The sequence below is a fragment of the Haplochromis burtoni genome, unplaced genomic scaffold, assembly GCF_018398535.1.
Source record: "Haplochromis burtoni strain Fernald_Lab_line unplaced genomic scaffold, NCSU_Asbu1 Contig_1687, whole genome shotgun sequence".
NCBI classification, from domain to species: domain Eukaryota; kingdom Metazoa; phylum Chordata; class Actinopteri; order Cichliformes; family Cichlidae; genus Haplochromis; species Haplochromis burtoni.
In genome coordinates this window covers 13,600-22,862 of record NW_024584048.1, presented here as the reverse complement: position 1 = coordinate 22,862, position 9,263 = coordinate 13,600, and the positions used below count along the sequence as shown (strand labels likewise).

The following is a 9,263-nucleotide window of genomic DNA, read 5'->3' as shown; positions in this document are numbered from 1 at the left end:
GCTAAAATAGGCTGAGAAATGTAATTCAGAATTAACATTTCGATATAACATAGAGATTAGATTAAAAAAAATCAGATAAAGCTTCATGAATCCCTCAAGTGGGTTCCTTTGGGAAACTCACTAAGACTTAATCTGTTCAGAGAAAGCCACTACTGCTGTGAACAGGATTTGAACCTGCACAGGGAATCCCTTTTGGATTCCAAGTCCAATGCCGTAACTACTCAGCCATCACAGATTTAAGGTGTTATAAGGAGTGCATCTCAAAAATTGTTACAACAAATTTAATTTTAGTCAATTTAATTTTTAAGTTTTAAGTTTTTTGTATTTTTGCCACTGTATAACGCAACACTGAATTTAGATAAAACCATTAGGATGTTTTCAAGGTTGATGTTTGTAAGACTGTCATTTGTGCTAAGATATATTTAAATATATATATAATCATTGCTATAAAGTCCTAAAACAGTTGTCAATGTGTGCTAATAAAATGTTTTTTCACCAATTAGAATGCAGCCTTGTGCAGATATGAGCTACATTGCACATTTAGAAAACACAAGGTTCTGCTCTTCTAAGGTGCACGACTTCACACCTTTAAAGGTTCAATTGAGATATGACTTTTTTCAAGTTCCTGGTTTTAGAGTTTAGCGATACGCTCACTTCTGCTTTTCAGCATACCTCATATACATGTTAAGTTCATTGAAAAGTTGCATCCTGTTTGTTGCAACTGGAAAGGTTGATAAGGAAGTATGTCTATGTATGGTATGGCTGAAAACACACACACAGAATACAGACGCTGATTTTGCTCAGATATGCCTGCCTAAGACTGTCACGTGTATTTGTAATTGTACATTCATGTATGATTGTTTGTTGTCAATAAAAGAGGCAGTGATGAGGAAGTCAGTCGAGGTTGGCTGGGTTCAAGTGAGGGGAGCAGTTCTTGGCCTTGGCCAGCTTCCCTCACGAGTCAAAGGACAAAGAGCTCTGTCTTGTGTTTTGTCTGTCTTGTGTCTTGCCGTGCAGTTGGTTGTCTTTGTTCCAGTGGGCTTTGTGCCTTAATAAACCCAAAAGATGTAACTGAAGTTATTTTTTTCTTTAATATGAAAAAATGGAAGATAGGAAAAGAACTCGTCTGTGACTTGAAGATAAACTATCTTGATTTCATCAGTTAGCCAGCAGCTTTGGTAACATTTTGAAGAATTTTAGGACATTGTCTTTTAGATCTTCACCTACATCAGCATGCTCGGCTATTAAGCGTTCTTATATTGACCAAATATTATGATCCCATCATGTTTCCTAGCAACAACTATCAATGGCCTAAAGCACCCATTGTTTAGCACTGTATCTTTGTTATTTCAGAACAACAATATCCAATTTATACCCACATCAATTTAATATAATAGTATCTACTATAAATATCAAGAGAGCCTTAACGCCCACTCACATCCTGGGCCATCTGACCTCAGGAATTCGCATGATAAGGTGGGGCCAGGTTTCACAATGAGCTCACCCGAAACTCTGGCTGATTGGGACCCACACCCGCTTTCACACCTTGGCTCAGGTGATTAGAGGATCATCAGGGGGTCCTTTTGTCCCTCTGTGGGGGGAAACTCCCACTAGGTTTATATCTGGGACTCTCCACCATTTGACCTTAGAACTGAAGAAGCTTCTCGGATGAGAGGTGAAACGTCTTCAAGTAACTTAAAGAAGTCCAGACGCTTTTCTTTGCAAGCTCCTTTGACTACGATGACCTGGATGACTGAGAACCTTCACAGACCTTAGGCCCTCCTCGATTCAGAGATGGTCTTTCCCTTTAAATGCTCCTTGACTCCGCTCAAAGAGTGTCCACTGGCCTGTAGGTGTAAATAGACTGCAGAGTCCTGGCCTGACGAGGTAGCTCTTCTGTGTTGTGCCATCCGCTTCGCCAGAGGTTGTTTGGTTTCCCCGATGTATAAATCCTGGCAATCCTCCTGGCACGGAGGAGGTGGGGTTTATGACCTATACTGCAGCCAGACATCAGGGGGCGACAGAGACGTTTTGGCTTCATCTTTGGGGAGCTGTCGCACCATCCAGGTTTTCTACAGTCATTGTATAAAACCAATGACAACCCTACCCTAATGTTGTATTTTTGAAAAGGGCAGAAAGGATCCCTTAAAAAAACAACTTTCTTTCTTTAGGACAATCTCAGAGGTTTAAGATAATATAACAATGCATAATACAATTCTTCTTTTACTCAAATTCTATTCTTAGTCATTAGTTGAAAAAAAAAGAAATCTACCTAGAAGTCTTGTGGAAATTTGTGCAACTTCTCATTTATTTCACAGTGCAAATGCATTTCCTCATTCAGTATGTTTGTGTGCACAATTCTTTCAATAGTTTTTGTGCTTCCTCCATGTCTATGAGACAGGGTGCTAAAATAGGCTGAGAAATGTAATTCAGAATTAACATTTCGATATAACATAGAGATTAGATTAAAAAAACTCAGATAAAGCTTCATGAATCCCTCAAGTGGGTTCCTTTGGGAAACTCACTAATACTTAATCTGTTCAGAGAAAGCCACTACTGCTGTGAGCAGGATTTGAACCTGCACAGGGAATCCCCTTTGGATTCCAAGTTCAATGCCGTAACTACTCAGCCATCACAGCTTTAAGGTGTTATAAGGAGTGCATCTCAAAAATTGTTAAGACAAATTTAATTTTACTCAATTTAATTTTTAAGTTTTTTGTATTTTTGCCACTGTATAACGCAACACTGAATTTAGATAAAACCATTAGGATGTTGTCAAGGTTGATGTTTGTAAGACTGAATATATATATATATATGTATATATATATATGTATGTATATATATATGTATGTATATATATATGTATGTATATATATATATGTATATATAATCATTGCTATAAAGTCCTAAAACGGTTGTCAATGTGTGCTAATAAAATGTTTTTTCACCAATTAGAATGCAGCCTTGTGCAGATATGAGCTACATTGCACATTTAGAAAACACAAGGTTCTGCTCTTCTAAGGTGCACGACTTCACACCTTTAAAGGTTCACTTGAGATATGACTTTTTTCAAGTTCCTGGTTTTAGAGTTTAGCGATACGCTCACTTCTGCTTTTCAGCATACCTCATATACATGTTAAGTTCATTGAAAAGTTGCACCCTGTTTGTTGCAACTGGAAAGGTTGATAAGGAAGTATGTCTATGTATGGTATGGCTGAAAACACACACACAGAATACAGACGCTGATTTTGGTCAGATATGCCTGCCTAAGACTGTCACGTGTAGGGATGGGTACCGGTGTCCGGTGCCATGATGGCACCGGTTCTGACATAAACGGTAGTAACCAGACCGAAAAGCAGCGCACATTTCGGTGCTTTATTTCGGTGCTTTTTTTTTCCTGAGCTGTGATACACTTCTAGCCAATCATTTTACGTTTCCGAGGATAGTAGGCGGGGCCAGGTACGTACGTTCTGTTAGAGCAGAGCTACAGATTAAAAATGTCCAAGGCGAAGCGGTCAAAAGTCTGGCTGTACTTCACAGCAAAATATGCAAACTCAGCAGCAACAAGTGCTTTAAGCTGATACTGTGATACTGTCAAAGGAGGTAACACCTCGAATCCGATGAAACACCTGGCGACGCATAGCGTTTTTTTAAAAGCCGAGAAATGCGCCGTATTTGATGGCAGCAGCAGCCGTTCTTCTCTGCGTGAGTAGCTTAATGTTGTTCGTGTGTAATTTACGTTGAGTAGGCTAACCACGTTATTACATTAATGCATGTAAGGTGAACTAGCAAACACCGTCGTAGTTACATGCGGCTGTCTTCTTGTTTGATGGCAGATACTCCCTTCACCCTGGCCAAAAAGGCTAAAATGACCAAAGAAAAAGTGGAAAACAGTTAAACATGAGAGGTTTTTGGACAAAGTTTGTGTTTTTTCCATTGTTTAAGCACTGCTTCCAGCCAAGAGTGATACCATATATGCCCCATAGCTGCAGAAAAGGCTAACATTGTTATCTTTTTACAAAAAAACAGCTGAACATGAGAGGTTTTTGGACCAATTTTGTGTTCTCCATTCTTTAAGCACCGGTTTGAGCACCGTTTAAGCACCGGCACCGTTTCAAAAGTACCGATTTGGCACCGGTATCGGATAAAACCTAAACGATACCCATCCCATCAGCTGTATTGTAATTGTATATTCATGTATGATTGTTTGTTGTCAATAAAAGAGGCAGTGATGAGGAAGTCAGTCGAGGTTGGCTGGGTTCAAGTGAGGGGAGCAGTTCTTGGCCTTGGCCAGCTTCCCTCATGAGTCAAAGGACAAAGAGCTCTGTCTTGTGTTTTGTCTGTCTTGTGTCTTGCCGTGCAGTTGGTTGTCTTTGTTCAAGTGGGCTCTGTGCCTTAAAAAACCCAAAAGATGTAACTGAAGTTATTTTTTTCTTTAATATGAAAAAATGGAAGATAGGAAAAGAACTCGTCTGTGACTTGAAGATAAACTATCTTGATTTCATCAGTTAGCCAGCAGCTTTGGTAACATTTTGAAGAAGTTTGAGCTTTTAAAACCACCCTTCAAAACTGAAGTTGCGACATGTTACAAGAGTTTTGGTTTTATCTTTACCACATCATTTTGAACTGTGCTGACAATGGGTACATAAATGTTTGTGAATTTTGTTTTAATATGTTTTAAAATCCCTGATAATTTAATATGAAGCACTTGTGATCATACTGCATCTAACGCATACTGAATATTACTGGGGAAATAGTTGCATTTATTATCTCTGTGTTAGGTGTGGCTGTGTGCAGGCAGGAATAGGACCCAAGGTGCAGACTCCGGAGACAGAACTTAAACCAAAACAGCTTTAATGCTGAACTCAAACATAACATAACATAACTGGGGAAAAAGGTCAAAAATAAACTAACACCGGCAGATTGACAAAACACACAGCAAAATAAACGGTAGATCGCGACACAGACACAGAGAAACACAGGGCTTAAATACACAGAGGGAGCAATCAGGGAATGGGTAACAGGAGGGAAACACAGCTGGGGCAAATCAGGCCTAACGAGACAAGAGGAAGCAAAACCAGACACATTAACATCAGACATGGACTTTCAAAGTAAAACAGGAAACACATAACACAGACTGAACAAAGACACAGACTCATATGCAGGCACTACAAAGGGAACAGAGACGTGGGAACAGGGCAGACACAAACACTGACTGAACACGGGGATATAGGAACTTAAGATACACATAGACGCGAACTAGACAAGGGGATGCAGGTGATAGGGGAGACAGAGCAACTAAAGAAGACAGAGACATAAGCCATAAGACAGAACTCAAAGAAACCAAAAACTAGACAGTATAAATAATATCGTAAACTCAAAAACCCTGGGTCAACGACCCAGGCATCCTAACAGTCTGTTGATTAACGTCAGTTTCAAAATGTTTACATACTGCATAAACAGCCATGATGATCTTTGGCTTTCTTAAAAACACTAGGTGCTTCACCTAAAGCAATTATGTTATATAACTGTAGTTTTTTTTTGTTTTTGTTTGGGTTTTTTTTGTTTGTTTTTTTATTCAGAAACCCCTAAGTTATAATGACTATTTTTAACATTTTTACATCTGGTATAAAACCACATGGCAGCTCTAAAAAGCTCTTTAATCATTCTTTTAGAGGAAGTGGAAATGAAGACTGTTTGTATTGTAATGTATGTAGCATTACAGAAAAAAAACTAACTCATTAAAGCAGACAAATCAATCTGAACACTCATAATGCTTAGTTTATATTTTAAAATGTCTTTTAAAGGTTGTGGTTTTCCCATTCAAATCAAATCAAATCAAATCACTTTTATTGTCACATCACATGTGCAGGTACATTGGTACAGCACATGTGAGTGAAATTCTTGTGTGCGAGCTTCACAAGCAACAGAGTTGTGCAAAATACAATAATGTAAACAAGCAAAATACAAGAATGGCTACATCTGAAACTAATAAATATATGTACAATATATAATAGTATATGCATTTCTGGATGTGTATACTAAATATTTTTCTACGTGTGTGTGTGTGTGTGTGTGTACACATATTTTACAAATTAAATAGAGTAAACAATAAATAAAATATATAAAAATATACAGAGTTGAGACATGTGCAAAACAGTGGCATTACTGTACAGTATGGAGTGCATAATGTTAAAGTTCCAGTAGTGAAGCTGAGGTGTCTATGAAGTGTTCAGCAGTCTGATGGCCTGATGGAAGAAGCTGTCTCTCAGTCTGCTGGTACGGGACCGGATGCTGCAGAACCTCCTTCCTGATGGAAGCAGTCTGAACAGTTTATGGCTGGGGTGACTGGAGTCCTTGATGATCCTCCCCGCTTTCCTCAGGCACCGCTTCCTGTAGATGTCTTGGAGGGAGGGAAGCTCACCTCCAATTATCCGTTCAGAGCACCGCACTACTCGCTGGAGAGCTTTGCAGTTGTAGGCGGTGCTGTTGCCATACCAGGTGGTGATGCATCCAGTGAGGATGCTCTCAATGGCACAGTGATAGAAGGTCCTGAGGATGCGGGGGCTCATGCCGAATCTTTTCAGTCTCCTGAGAAAGAAGAGGCGCTGCTGCGCCTTCTTCACTGTTTTGTTTGTGTGTACTGACCACGTAAGATCCTCAGCCAGATGTACACCAAGGAACCGGAAGCTGCTCACTCTCTCCACAGCAGCGCCGTTGATGGTGATGGGGGTGTGTACTTCTCTGCACCTCCGGAAGTCCACTATCAACTCCTTTGTCTTTGCGACGTTGAGGGTGAGATGGTTGTCTTGACACCAGTGGGTCAGGGCGCTGACCTCCTCCCTGTAAGCCGTCTCATCACTGTTGGTGATAAGACCCACCACTGTAGTGTCGTCCGCAAACTTCACAATGATGTTGGAGTTGTTAGTGGCCGTGCAGTCGTAGGTGTAGAGTGAGTACAGGAGAGGGCTCAGTACACACCCCTGTGGAGCACCAGTGTTCAGTGTGATGGGGGATGAGGTGATGCTGCCCAGTCTGACCACTTGGCGTCTGTCAGACAGGAAGCTAAGGATCCAGCTGCAGAGGGAGCTGCTCAGTCCTAGATCCTGCAGTTTCCTGTCCAGCTTCGAGGGAACGATGGTATTGAATGCTGAGCTGTAATCTACAAACAGCATTCTCACATACGTGTCTCTCTTCTCCAGGTGTGACAGGGCAGTGTGTAGTGTCAGGGCTATGGCATCATCATGGATGGCATTTCCCATAAAATATTATATGGACACAGGAAAAAAAAAGACGTATCTGTATACACAGCTGTACAAGTCACAAAACATTAACAAAATGCAAAATATGTTAAACTTAAAACACAATGTCCACTCACAGTGTAGACTTTAACATTAGCTTTCTTTTATTCACACTTTCAAACAGGCTCCAAGGAAGCAGACTGTATGAGGACACTGCAGATAGACCCACATCCCAGCACCAGCATGAAGTATACACTGTAAAATCGAATTAGTTCCCAGAATTAAAAAAAAAAAATCTAAGTAAACCTTACTTAAGATACCTAAGCACAGAAGGACCTTTACGGTGCCCATTGTGCATGTGCAGGAGGCCCACAGCATGCTCACACTCTATGTGAGGGCTTCACACAAGCAGGAATTCAGCTAAAAGACATCTTAACTGTTAAAATACTAATGTTAATTTTAAATATTTGGTGGCATACTATTACAGTACCTTGCTCAAATTCAGTGGGCTCTTTAAAATGATTCATTCGCTTACTTAAAAATATTTCTAAAGGTGGACTACACGGCTAGGTGCTTCTTTTTAACCCTACGGTTGTTTTCACCCCCAGAGCACTAAAGTAAGGGGTTACTTTAGTGCTCTTAAATTAACATAAGAAACATTTTTCATTACCGAATTCAGTTCAGTGGGTGGGTCAATGGGTCGTTCAGTGGTCATTGAGTGGGACATGCAGTGGGTCAGAGGCCAAAGAGGGTCTGGGGTGTTCTATTCATTATCTATGGCAGTTACTTTTGACGGCGGGAACACCACAGATGTAACAAAGTTGATTGAAACACTCAAAATTCGACGAAAGAGGTGTTCATCACTTTTATATGTTCATCTGCATAGTGTCGAGGATGTCATAAGGCCTCGAGGCAATCGGATGTAGATAATTATTTGAATGCAGTACAAAAGCGTCACGCTGTCCACATATATTACCATTGTGGACTGAGTTTCCTTTTCCTTTAATTGGTTTTGCATTCCAGGGCTGTCTCATCAGCCTTAATAAAGTTGTTGTTTTTATTTTTATTTTGGGTCCCTTTTGGTTGCAATTTTAGGACATTGTCTTTTAGATCTTCACCTACATCAGCATGCTTGGCTATTAAGCGTTCTTATATTGACCAAATATTATGATCCCATCATGTTTCCTAGCAAACAACTATCAATGGCCTAAAGCACCCATTGTTTAGCACTGTATCTTTGTTATTTCAGAACAACAATATCCAATTTATACCCACATCAATTTAATATAATAGTATCTACTATAAATATCAAGTGCATAAGTTTGCCAATAACATGAAAAGACCAAAGAGTACTCTGTTAATCATCACATTTTGTTATTATCCATCCATCCATTCGCTTCCGCTTATCCTTTTCAGGGTCGCGGGGGGCGCTGGAGCCTATCCCAGCTGTCATAGGGCGAGAGGCAGGGTACACCCTGGACAGGTCGCCAGTCTGTCGCAGGGCTAACACACAGGGACAGACAACCATTCGCACTCACATTCACACCTAGTGGCAATTTGGATTATCCAATTAACCTATCCCCACAAGCTGCATGTCTTTGGACGGTGGGAGGAAGCCGGAGTACCCGGAGAGAACCCACGCAAACACGGGGAGAACATGCAAACTCCACACAGAAAGACCCCGGCCTGATGGTGGAATTGAACTCAGGACCTTCTTGCTGTGTGGCAACAGTGCTAACCACCGTGCCACCGTGCTGCTTACTAGATGCCATTTCCACCATAAATGCATTCATAAAAAGGGTAAAGAGATACATAAAAATTCACCACAATGCAGGGGGATGCCACAAGTCCCATAAAAACAAACAAACAACAAAAAAAATAAAAAAAAATTGGTTTTGATTAATAACTAGCTCGATCAAACATTCAAAGCTACAATCTTGCTTCATTTAAAATGCTTTTTCTTTGTGTGTTTGGCTGTGTCACTTCCTCATTTTATGATAGATGATGAGATAAAAACCTGTT

At 40.3% G+C, this 9,263-nt stretch overlaps 2 non-coding genes across 2 annotated transcripts; both read right to left on the bottom strand.

The window, feature by feature from the left end:
• Positions 1 to 153: 153 nt before the first annotated feature.
• trnap-ugg lies at positions 154 to 235 on the bottom strand. The gene has a single exon. It is a non-coding gene; the product is annotated as a tRNA-Pro (tRNA).
• Positions 236 to 2,557: 2,322 nt separating this feature from the next.
• On the bottom strand, positions 2,558 to 2,639 carry trnap-ugg. Its single transcript has one exon. It is a non-coding gene; the product is annotated as a tRNA-Pro (tRNA).
• Between the last annotated feature and the right edge of the window lie 6,624 nt (positions 2,640 to 9,263).